Raw genomic sequence first — 13199 nt, 5'->3', positions numbered from 1 at the left:
TATAGTTGTATGCTGTACGCTCCATAATATTTGTGAAGGGAAGGGTGAAAGGTTCACTAAGGGATGGACCACAGAAGCTCAGTGCCTGGAGGCTGAGTTTGAACAGCCAGAGACCAGGGCTATTAAAGGGGAACAGTGCAGAGCTATAAGGATCAGGGATGCTTTGAGGCAGCAATTTGAAGCTGAAAGCCACTAATATTTGTTGCTATGCTCGGGATTATACTGCTTGTAATGCTAGTAGGTGATTGGTGCACATGATGCAAGAAGGGACCTTAACATAATTGTATGTTGCTTTGCAGTGCTCTTTTTGCTTTCACTTAATAGACTAAAGATTGCTTTAAAAACAAACACAATTCGTGTATTGAAAAACAACCAGAGACAGTCAAACAAAGAAACAAAAAAAAAACATCAGCAGGGAAAGTGATGGAGGAAGGGAAGGTCTCAAGAGGAGGAGAGGTCCCGGGACAGCTACAGAGTTTTGTTTGTCCAGGGATCATACCCAGACTTCTCTTTTGGAGTACTATGGAGCAGGTGCTGGACTTCAGCAAGGCCAAACTGTAGAGTGATGTGTGTTGAGTGCAGTGGGTAGTGGGAGTCCACACTGCTGAACTGTGGAGAGGGACGAGTAGAATGCTGAGGGTAGAAAGTGGAGTCAGGAGGTTAATAACAGTGTGTTGGTAGTGTGTGGGGTGGGGGGTCCATGGGAAAGAGTTTTGCAACACAGGCTGCAGGAGAGAGCGGGCACAGAACTGCTTGGTTTGAAGAGCTAGTATCACCTGAAGCGTGTCTGCTTGGCACACCATAATTGTTCAGAGCTGCTCTGTGGCTTCTTTCTGGTGTGCTGTGTTCTTCTTTCAGTCTCTCTTCTCACTGTCCTGCCACTCCTTCAATTCTTTTTTCTCGATGGTGGAGTGCATCATAACCTCACACATTAAGTCTTCCTTAGTTCTTCTTGGACATTTTCTAACTCTGTTATGCCCCCTATAAGGGAGGCTGGCCTCCCAAGGTCATCGCTGTGAAGTTTAAATGCAACATCTTACAGAAGTAGTATTGTTTGCAATACGGACAACAATGTTTCAGTGCTTTAAAACACAGTCAGTACTCACACACCTGTTATTAACTGGCTGACCACAGACAAGCAGACATTAGCCACAAGACCCCCACAATGGTGAGTAGCCACAGGGTAAATCACTGTTCCTGGACCCTGCTGTACACTAGGCACTTGGGGAGATCCAGCACTGTAGGATGGACCTGTTAATCATTCCTGCCTCCACACTTTCCACAGGAGGTAATCATTATGGAAGATATCTCACTGCTGAGGGTGCGCAGGAAATCAAGGGAGGGTCTTCACCAATCCTACAGCTTCTGCCCTGACCCTTATGCAGCTAGATTGTGTACAGCAACAGTCCCCCCACCCGTCACAGCAAAGTTGTGCTGGAAAGTTACTGTTAATGGGGCAAGAAACAAATCAGCTCTGCCGAGGAACCTGCTGCAGTGGATTACCCAGTATCTCCATGAGAGTTTCCTAGAGATCTCTGAGGGAGCTTCCCATGAAGTCAGAGAGTGTATCAACAGCCTGTTCTGCCACTCAAGCTAGGCATGAGGTGGGAGACAAGCCTGCAATTCTCCTGCCCCCAACAACTTGCTTCAGCAATTCCCAACATCAGGTCCACTTAGGCCTCCTCTCCTGGTTGTGCTTTGCCAAGATCCGACTGCTATAACTGGCTAGGCTTCTCCGAGGTAGAAAAGAGCTCCTGACTGCATGCATCTCTGGGCCTCTGAGTCATCCTCTGCCTCTGGGTCCCTCTCCCCCTCATTGTACAAGATAGCCTTCTCCTGGTGTGGTCCACTCGCGACTGGCATGTGAACCAACGAAATATCCACAGGGTCCTTCGCAGTGGAGGGGGTGGGGTCACCACCAAGTATTGCATCCAGCTCTTTGTAAAACCGACTACTCGTGGATGCAGCACTGGAGCAGTGGTTTGACTCCTGCACCTTGTGGTAGGCATTCTGCAGCTCCTTCACTTTGACGCTGCACTGCAGTGTGTCCCGGGTCACGGCCCCTTCCTATCATGCATCTAGAAATCTATCCATAGGTATCATAAATCCGACAGCTGTGACACAGCCTCCTCTTCCCAAATGCCGATGAGATCCAGCAGCTCAGCATTGCTCCAAGCAGGGGATTGCCTGGTGTGTGGAGCAGGCAAGGCCACCTGGAAAGATGCGCTGAGACCACTGCATGTATCACCAAGCAAACAGGAATGAGATTTTCAAATTTGCAAAGGAATGTACGGAGTAGGGCTAATAGTTGGTCACGTGAGGGCAGGGCATTAGAGTTCAAACCAATGGCCAGAAAGGTGAGAACAGGCATTGTGGAACATCTCCTGGAGGCCAATCGCAGCACTGTAATCATCATGGTGTCTACACTGGCACCACAGCGCTGTATCTACAGTGTAGAAAGCTGTACACCTCTCACCAGGGTGTTTTTTTTAAAGTGCTGCATCAGCACAGTTTCTGCACACGAAGTGGCTTGGCAGTGTGTAGACCTCGAGAGTTACAGCACTCAAAGCTGCTTTAGTGCGCACAAACCTGCCAGGGTAGATGAGGCCTAAATCCTGATTACCAGCTCAGTTTGGGACAAGGGAGCTAATTAGCCCATTAACAAGGAGACTGAATAAAATGCAGGGAGCATACAGGCTGATTGATCATCTATGGATCTGTTTTGTGGGAATGGAGGGAGTAGTAAAATTTGAGCACATTTCACTGGTACCACAGAAGGTGGTGAAGTAGAACACTGTAGATAAATAACATTGTTGAATCTACATGTGAGAAGGTCTCTGAGTTGTCTAGATAAAGCAAAGAGGCTGGGAGCAGAGAGTGCTGTGTCACAGGTGCGCATTAGTGCAATGTTCCTTCCTTTTTACTCCAGCTCACTCTTTCTGTCTGACTGAGGCTCTTAGAAATAATAATCAGGGCCCAAGAACAGTACAGCTGAATATCAGATAGCCTAGATAACACATTTGGTTAAATATATGCAGTTTGCAGGTGTGTATTTGCACATCCCTAACTTACTGAAGTTGTAAAACATCTAAGATGTGTGTGTAAACCAAGTATTGTTAGGGTTGCCAACTCTCCTGGATGGGCTGGGAGTCTCATGGAATCATCCTTGATCTCCTGGTGGCTGTTGAAAGCAAGCCAGAAAATTTTAATAGCCCATTAAAAGTTCAGTTGGCGGTGCAGCGGGGCTAAGGCTGGCTCCCTATCTGCCCTGGCTCTGCATGGCTCCCGGAACCAACCGGCATATCCGTCTGGTGCCTAGGAACAGGGACAGCTGAGGGGGTGTGTCTCTGTACATTGCTCCCGCCCTGAGCGCTGAATCTGCAGCTTCCATTGGCCAGGAACCATGGCCAACGGGAGCTGCAGAGGCAGTGCCTGCAAGCAGGGGGAGTGCACAGTGCCACCTGGCCGACCCGAGACATGCCAGTCTCTTCCGATAGAAACCCGAGATAAGCTCTGCCTGGTTGGAGCCTGCACCCCTCACCCCATCCCACAATGCAACCTCTGCCTCAGCCTTGAGCCCCCTACTGCACCTAAACTCCCTCCCAGATCCAGAACCCCACATCCTCTCCTGCAACCCAACCCTTAGCCCTCTCCGGTACTCAAACTCCCTCCCAGAGCCAGAACCCCACACCCCTTCCTGCACCTCAAACTCCCACCCCAGGCTCATCCCGGAGCCCCCTGCCATACTCTGAATCTCTCGGCCTCACCCCCTCAGCCCAGAGTCCGCACTCCATCCCACACTCCAACACCCTACTCCAGCCTGGTGAAAATGAGGGAGGCTAGGGAAGTGCAAGTGATGGAGGAAGGGGGGATGGAGTGAGTGGGGGGCCAGGGCTTTGGAGTAGGGTGGAGCAAGGGTGTTTGGGTTTGTGCGGTTAGATAGTTGGCAGCCCTAGGTATTGTGCATTCACATGGTCAGTTATGGGAAAATTATGTGCACATTCTGTGTGCCTAGTTATGCAGCCCCTGAATAGCAGCAAGTGTCATTGACATCAGTTAAGACCATTCCAATTGTTCAAATGCAGTAGCTGCATAATCAGGTTCTTATTGTATTTTTTTTCCTGCTGACATTCTTTTTTGCTATTGAGGAGATGAAATGTAAGCCCCTTTGACCTTTCTATCTCATTCTTGCTTTCTTGCACTTCAGGTTCCTCTGGTGTGTTTTCTTCCCAATACCCTCCACTTTCCCTCCAGCCACTGGCTTCCCATCTCTTTTTTTCTCATTTATACACTTTCTAATCACTTCCTCTCTTGTTATCTTCAGTTTATGTTTTCCATTTTTCTTCTGTCATTTCTGCTCCATCACTCTCAATATTTCTTTCTATTATCTTTTCCTCTTGCCCTCCTAATGGCTGCTTTCCACAGTTTCCTAGCAACTTTCTTTTACCACTCTCATTGCTACCTTCCTCTCCACCCTCTTTCCTCTCCAACACGTAATTCGTTATGCACTCCCTTTTAGAAAAGGAACACTTTGAATTAATGATACAACTTTCCCTGGGGAAAAGGTGGATTTCTGCTGATCATAGTACACAATCACAGCCTAGCATGTCAGGACATAGGTCTAGATGGAAGAGTCACAGTTAGTTCAATCGGATTATTTGTGTGAGTGAAAGGTCTTCAGTTTGTGTAAAAGTTCACAGTCTGGCCCACAATGACTTGTGATAAATGAAGGGGGGGATAGCTCCCTTTTATGGACACCCAGCCAGCCAGTTAGCTATAAAGTCCCTCTTGGTGGCCGTTCGCTGCTTTCTTTACCTGTAAAGGGATAAAAAAATGTCCCCTAGGTAAACGAAAGGGAGTGGGCACCTGACCAAAAGAGCCGATGGGAAGGCTAGAACTTTTTAAAATGGGGAAAAAAAACTTCCCTTCTGTCTCTGGTTGTTCTCCGGGAAGGGGGAACAGGGCAGCAGTTATGCTGTGAGAAGCTGAAGCCCAGACATGAAAATCATCAGATCATATTTAGAACTACTTATTTAACAATCCAGATATGTAAGTAGATCACGAATGTTTAGAAAAAACATGATTAGGTTTATTTCTAATTTGCTTGTGGACTCCTCTGTGCTAACGCCAAATGCTTTTTTGTTTTGCTTGTAAGCTGTCAGTTTGTTATTCTTGATATTTAATTTTTGTAAGTGTTTTTTTTTTAATCTAGCAAAAGCCTAAGTTTCAGATATATTTTCTTTCTTTTTGTTTTTAATAAAATTTACCTTTTTAAGAACAAGATTGGATTTTTGGTGTCCTAAGAGGTTTGTGCACACGTTGTTTAATTAGCTGATGGCAACAGCTGATTTCCTTTGTTTTTCTTCTCAGCTCTTCCCCAGAAGGTGTGTGTGTGTGAAAGAGCTTGAGGGTACTCCACAGGAAGGAATTCCCAAGTGCACCTTCCTGGGTTCTCAAAGGGATTTTGCACTTGGGTGGTAGCAGATCTACCAGTCCAACGTCAGAGAAAAGCTGTAACCTTGGAAGTTTAATACAAGCCTGGAGTGGCTACTATTAATTTTAAAATCCTTGGAGGCCCCACCTTCTGCACTCAAAGGCCATAGTGAGGAATCAGCCTTAACATGACTATACAGGGCATTTTAAGCTGTCTGGGGAAAGGGATCATGGTCTATCAGTTTATGCCGTACCGAGCACTGGAGGCCCCCAATACTGATTGGGGCCTTTGGCTGACGCTGTAATATAAATAAATGATGACCATGTGTTACTTTCCAAAAGAGATAAGGATACGTGGAGTGTTACTGTACAACCGTGCAGATACTAAACTGGCTAAATAACTTGCTGGCTACAAGTGGGAATTTCAGAGAAATATTAATAGATGGCAGTGAGCATCGGTAAGAGGAGGTATTTGTAGATAGGTATGTTCAGAATAAACTCTTGCTCTTTTGGCTGCCTGGAGTGTGCCACTGGGGCATAGGTGGTGCAACCTAGTGATCAAACCAGGAGTCAGGCCTAGTGGTCAGTGCAGAGCCAGATGGTGAAACTGGAGTAGAAATGAAAACATAATTGGACTTGTGCTCAGGAGATAAGCCAGAGGTCAGAGCCAGGTGATCAGAGGAAGGCCCAGTATAGGCAGCTGGTCTGGCGCAGATGTGAGCATGGAACACATTGCACTGTTACTGTTACTACAAGGCTCAAATTATGATTTGCTGTCTCTTTTTTCCAACCTGGGAGTACAGTCACTTAGTGAGAGCTTATTGGGCCCAGTCAAGCTCATTGGGTTGCCAGGTGACCATGTCTGGATCCAGGTGAGTTCTTGACACAGTGGATTTTGTTAATGTAATATAAGGAGATGTTGTAGACATTAACTTCTTGCTGCCACTAGCTTCTGTGGGGTTCTGATCTTAAAATGTCCAGTGGTCACAAGCTGAGGTTCTGCTGACTTCAACTTACTGGTGCTCATTTTTATGCTCTCTTCATATTGTTGAATGATATAGTTCAGGATGGGACTGCAAAGTCTCTTTGTTCCAGGTCTGATGTAATAAATCTCATGTTGTACATGCGCTGGTTGGTTCAGTGCACATAGCAATATTTAGCCTACTTCCATTGTCCCCTCACTTTTTCATAGTCCCTTTCAAATCTGAAGTGTATTGAACTTTGCTCATTGTACTTCAGATGTCCCAGGAGATGGATGACATTTCTGTAGGGTTGAGCATTGAAGTTGGCACTGCAAGAGTAGGTTTGATGCTGGACATACATTATTTTCTTGCAAATATGTTGGCATATCAATAGTTGTCACATAACATTTCTTTTTGCTAGCCCTTGCACAAAATGTATTTGATGTCAATCTGTTTCAATGCCCATGAGTGAATGAAGTATTATTTCTTCCAAAGAAGTAAAACTAAATACCTGGGCATCTTTTAATGTTGCATGTAAATGGAAATACATTATGAAGTTGTCCAAAGGACAGCATAAATATCCAGGTTAGAATTATGTTTTTTTCTTTATTGCTGCTACAAAGATTCTGCCTTGCATGTTTAAAAAAATACCATGATCATAGAAACCTAAGCAAGTAAGTATTACATTTATGAATAGGACTCAAACTTTTCTTCTTTTTATTCTCATATCTATGGTTCATGGTTAATGACACATTTTAATCCTGAAGAATACATTAATGAAAAGCTATGTTTAAATAATGGAAACAACAACAATGGAACAGTATGTCATTTATAATAAGGGGCATATTTTAGAGTGCCTCCAATAAAAAAGGAGAAACAAATGGAAATTCTATGCTGCTATGTGGCAGCTGAATGGACATATTGTGGTATGCACACTTATGAAGTCCTCAGGATGAAAAATATTGATGAAAAATGTGACAAAAGGATCATTTCAAAATGCAATTAGTTGGATTTTAAGCACAAACAGATATAAGCTATAAGGAAACAAAGAAAACAAGAAAACAGAATATTTTAAAAATATCCTTCAATAAACTGACCAGAAATTAAAGGCCAGACCTAAATTAGATTGCAAATTCTTTGGGCAGTGACCACTTCTTACTGTTACCCTCTCCCCTTCCTCTCATATGGTATGTATGTGTCATCGTGGGCACTGATTCTGCAAACACTTGCTCAACATGCTTGACTTTGCACATGCCAGTAGTCCTATTAAACTCAGTGGGATTCACAGCAGCCAAGTTTTGTGCATGTCTGACATTTTATGCACCTGAATGAGCAAATTTGCATATTTGCAAATAATTTTTATATAATCTCAGTTTATGGTCAACACACCATACTACAAGATGGAGGATGTGTGCATGGGGAGGTAACAAAGAGACTTGCACAAAACTTGGCAGGTATAGCTAGGGTGGGAGCGGGGGTCATACAGGAAAAGATGTTTGATGGTTCTTGAGTTAGTGTGTGGGTGCTGAAGGGTATCTAGGGGAGTGAGGGTGTCAAAGATACAAAGGTTGCTGGGTGCTAGGGTATCTGGCTGGGAGGGTGGGCTGGAGTCACTGGAGCAAGTGGGAGGGAGGGTATCTATCTTGAAGTGCTTGGACACAGTTAGTGGGTACTGGAGAATGTCTGAGATTGGAAGGGGGGAAGGGGAACTTTGAGTGTTTGGGTGAAAAAAGTTGCTGGGTGTTGGAGAGTTTGGAAGTCTGCATTCTCACAGACTATGGAAGGTATGCAGGATCTGCCCAGATGGCTGGGGAACCAGGTTATCCATGGGCCAGTACTGAGCCTCCTTACCTTCTGTACCCACCTGCCAGGTAGCCCCTATTGCTACAGCCACTGATCTCTTCTCACTGAGGTTTCCAGCTTTTACTCCCCAGCAGAACAGCCAGAGAGGCTGCTAGGCTAACTGCTCAGCAGACATTATAGTGTTCATGTGACAGAAAGTCTAAATTGCAGGAAAACTGCTGCTGTCTTCCCCCTTCTCAGCTGGATGCATGAGGTGAGATGAAGGAATATTTGACAGGGCTATCAAATGCATGACTGTCATGTGAGACGTGACTTTTGCCATCCCTGGCAACTACTAATGTGTACATTTATTATGCCCATAAGGCTTTGCAGGAGTGAGGCCTTAGATTCTCTTACAACTCCTCCATGCAGGTGCTGTCTTCATATTTACTTGAACAATGCCAATAGCAATGAGGCCTTGTTCTTGATTTGGGCCTCTAGACACTCACATGATACAAATAATCAATGCTACTACTGATGATAGTAAATTCTGCAGCAAAAAAAGGCACGTATTTACATATATGAATTCCCATTCAAATGTGCAACTCTGGATTTCGTATGTGCAACAAGTGGTCCAAGTTTTTCAATTTTAGCCATAAATGCTTATGAAATACTTTACATTGTTAAAATTTTGAGGTACACTAATGTAAATGCAGAATAACCATGCTGATATAAAGAAGAATTCAGTTAATATTTTATAGGTGAAAGTGTTCATTAGTAAAAGAGGCAAACATTGAATATTGAAGAGGGAGATTTTTAAAACTGAAATCATAGGAAAGAAAGGGATTAACTGTAATTGTTTTTTGTTTGGACAATAAATCAGTTGTAAAGAATTACATATACTACATTACATATTTTTAAAGCACATCTTGTTTTTTTACTGTACTTGGGGGATGGAAAAAACAGAACACTACTTTAACTTTGCAAGAATGTAAATATAGAAGCTGATGCTCAAGTCCTGACTTTGTAGTCAAAATAGACACTGTACTTGAGAAAAATGACTTCCTTTATTACTTCAGATGTTTTGATTTGATGGACAGCTAATGGATTATTATTTGCATTAACCTCAGTTCAAATAAAGTGAATTCAAGTTAAAATGTTAAAATCCCACTAAAAAAAGAGTGATATAAAATATAATTATAATAGAGGTGCTTCTGTAACCAAATATAATTTCCTTTTACATGAAGGAGTAGGAATCTTTGAAAACCATGTAGAAAAACTTCCAACATCTATATATTAGATTTCCCACAACTTTCAGGTGTCTTTCTTATATATTGATGAAGTACCTAGTACAATGAGAGCCCAGTCTTGACTGGGGCTTTTGGATGTTACTGTAATATAGGATAATAAATTAATAATAATAATAATAATAATAATCAACATAATCTGTGATTATAATGTTTGCATAATCTCATGATCAGGAAAGGGTAATGAATCAAGTATTATATGCAGTAAGAAAGAGATTTATATCTTTTCAGATGTTTTAAAAACTCCTCATGTCTCAAGAACTACTACTTCTCCATGCTGAATTTTGTTCTTAGCCTTTCTTGCTTCTACACACTTTCCCACAAAATTTCAGTTGAATAAAGAACAGAAAAACTGTGTTTTATGACCAGGGTGATGGTAAATCATTTTTGTTTCCCCAAGACTAAGAAATTTGCTCCTGAAAAACAGTATAAATGGACTTGATATAGACATGTCTGTTTCATTACTGGCTTATTTTGAATCAGTATACTGTCTGAATGATCTTATAATGTGACACTATGCCAATAATATTTATGTTACATTTAATTATTTTAAAAGATCAATCTTTCTGTTTTATATTTTCACCTTCAAGATGATTTGAGGTCCATTTTTCCTTGACAATAATTTGATGTTACTTTTAACTTCCCTGTATTTTGTTATTGAAACAGTTTCCCTCGAAGTAATAAAATAATACAATTATAATTCAGCATTCAGAGCCAGAGGGGTGTGGATGAGAGTTGTGAGAAAGCACTCATGAACCACTTTTGGAGTACTAAATATGGTCCTGAGGTGAGCTGCTGCAAGATGAATTTCACCACTCCGTGGAAAAGACATAATGTCTATGTAAGGATTAAGTCCCACCTGAAAGTGAAAGAGAAACTTAAACTGGTCCTTTGCACAAGGATGGATTTCAACCCTTCTGCCCAACATATGTTATGAGGCATTAAGCAGAGAGACTGTTTGCTCAGAACCTTCAGGCACATTTCTGTGCCAGTGGCTGACTTGTCTACTACTAAGCAGTATTCTTTAGCACACTTCAATAAGCCACTAATCCTGGTCAGTAGAAGTAGCAATTAAACTTCTAAAATATCTGCTATTAAAATATTTTGCATTCACCACATTGCAGTTTAGCAGCTTTGGCATGTTATGCATTATGGGCCTGATCCATAGCCCATCGAAATCAGATGCTGCAATGCCTACTTTTCCCTCTCCTCACCAATAACCAGTTCATAGCAAATGTAGAGATTTGCTCATATTGCTGATCACTGTGAACATTTATCTAAACTCTACTCCAGCCTTTCAGCACAGGTGCTCAGCAATGCTTTAGCTCTCTACTTCTTTCAGCACCATTCTACAGCTTGGACAGCTGATCCCTAAGAGATTAAGAAGTTTATTTAATGAAAAATAGTGTTTCTTTAGCTAGTTCTCAGAATGCTTCCAATGTCTCCAGCTGACCTGGGGATGATGAATGAGGTCAACTTGCTTAAGTCTATGTTATTTTACATTATGTTACTGTAGCTCAGTAAACATGCTTAAAAGAAAATATTGTTTTCATAATAGAAGAAAATTGAATACCTTTCCAATGACTTGCACCATTTCAGGTCACCTTCTTCTCCGTGTCATATACTGAGAAGGATTAGCATCACCTTCAGAGAAAGTGGGTCATCCAACCTTTTATGTAAAGTTACAAAATGGTAAACCAAAGGGCGGGGAGGGAAGGAGGCAGGAACAAAATTTACAATCAGTCTAAGTGAGAGCACACTGCTACTTCTAGACTAATACAGTCAAAACTGGAAGTTGGAAGTAAGGAATTAGACATTCATTTTTAAGAATTAGTCCTAACTTTGATTTTAATGCCTAGAAAATTCAATGGTATGACCTGTATGAAATCATTCATCATTGACTAACCCATCCAGGAAAACCCATATAGAAAAAATGCCTTTGTAAGGTTGTGTATGGTTTATCATCTTCCTTGTATAATTCATCTCCCTCCAGACAAAGTACTATTCAATGAGTCAGTTACTTCTATCGTGCACACTAAGAAAGTTTTGCCTTAAGACCAGCAGGCTCACACCCTATAAGCTGTTTTGTCTAAGTGAGCACCAGTAGAGTTTAAGATTACTATATTATGAGCTCTTCACCCACTTACTGAAGAACATTCATATTCTGGAAGCTGTCTGTCCTCCATAAAAAACAGAATTGTCTTTTGGGAACTCTTTTAGCACTAGATTGTCCATTCAGATATGTGTAGAGCAGGTCCTACTGAAGTCCAAAAGAGTCACATGAATGCAGTTAAGGATTATGTTTGGCCCTATGTTAGCAGGAAACATGTTTGGATGAGCCACTATAACTGTTTTCCTATGTGGGAATGGGTTCTTTCTTCTCCCTTATTCCTATCTTTTGCTTCGCTCCTCCTTCCTGCTTCCCTACTTTTTTCAGGCTCTCTCTCCCATTCAGTTTATACCTATGACTAACATGCTGAATTTGTTCTTCCACAGACAACACGCTAGTGACTGATTCAAACTGGCAAAAGCAATACAGCATGTGGACAGCGAGGGTTACAGATCACTCAGCAGGGTAATGTGGGGCAACTTACAAAAACAGGTCAAGTTTTTATCTTTACAAAAACCTGAATTATCAAGGTGGATTAGGCTATCTGATCATCTTACTTATTTTTTCCCCACTGTGAAACTGCCATGTGTGTGTTTATCTTTGAAAAATCAGCATTGCAGCAAGTCTATGAGTCACAACTGTGAGCAATGTATTCCTAAACGTAGCAAAGCCATTTCTGTAGCAAACAGCAGAAAGTACTGGACAAAACTAGACTTTTTGAAAAAATGAAATGTTTATCCAGCAGTTTGAAGAGGCATGCAGATTTGTGAAGAGGTATCCTAGGCATTTCTAAGGATTTAGAAAGGGCTGCTTGACTTCAGAATTAGTAGCAATGTAGTAAAGACTGGGCCTTACTGGACATTATTTATGAGATTTAATAGTATACACAAATATTTGACAAAGTGCAAAATGTAAATTAAAAGGGCATTTGGAGAAGATAGGCACAAAATTTAGTGTCTGAGAAAAGAGCTTTCTAAACTGAATATAAACAGAAATGTTGTTATTTTATTTATATAGAGAGATATACCTATCTCATAGAACTAGAAGGGACCCTGAAAGGTCATTGGGTCCAGCCTCTTGCCTTCACTAGCAGGACCAAGTACTGATTTTGCTCCATATCCCTAGGTTGCCCTCACAATGCTAGGTTTAGCAGGCCCCCCCACATATTGTTTATAGCTGTGCAGACAGAAACACAGCAGCAATATATTAGTGTGTGGGTGCCTGTCTGTCCAAGGTGGATGAATTACAAGAAATAAACAAATGTCATAAATGGTGAAAAATGAATTAGGTTCTTATTACATATAAAACTTCGTGTAAGCTACAAAGGGCTTCATTCAGCCTGGGTTCTATGGAAGTCTCTTTTCCCAGAGGTGTAAAGTCTGTTCATGTGGGAATTCTGTGGTATAATCCAACCCTTTTCCAATAGAGGCCCCATGTATGTGGTGCTGAGGAGTTTGGGCCAGAGGCATTCTCTGATACAGATCATCTCATGAGAAGCCTCTAATAGCAGAGCTCCTATGAAGCAGATTACAATTTAAAACTGTCTTTTTCTGTGGTGAGTTTCAGTTTCAGCCGGAGTGAAAAAGATCAAGGCACCAGCCTTTT

Source organism: Chelonoidis abingdonii, chromosome 5, assembly GCF_003597395.2.
Source record: "Chelonoidis abingdonii isolate Lonesome George chromosome 5, CheloAbing_2.0, whole genome shotgun sequence".
Taxonomy (NCBI): domain Eukaryota; kingdom Metazoa; phylum Chordata; order Testudines; family Testudinidae; genus Chelonoidis; species Chelonoidis abingdonii.
The sequence above is the reverse complement of the archived record's forward strand: the minus strand, read 5'-3'. Positions refer to the sequence as shown.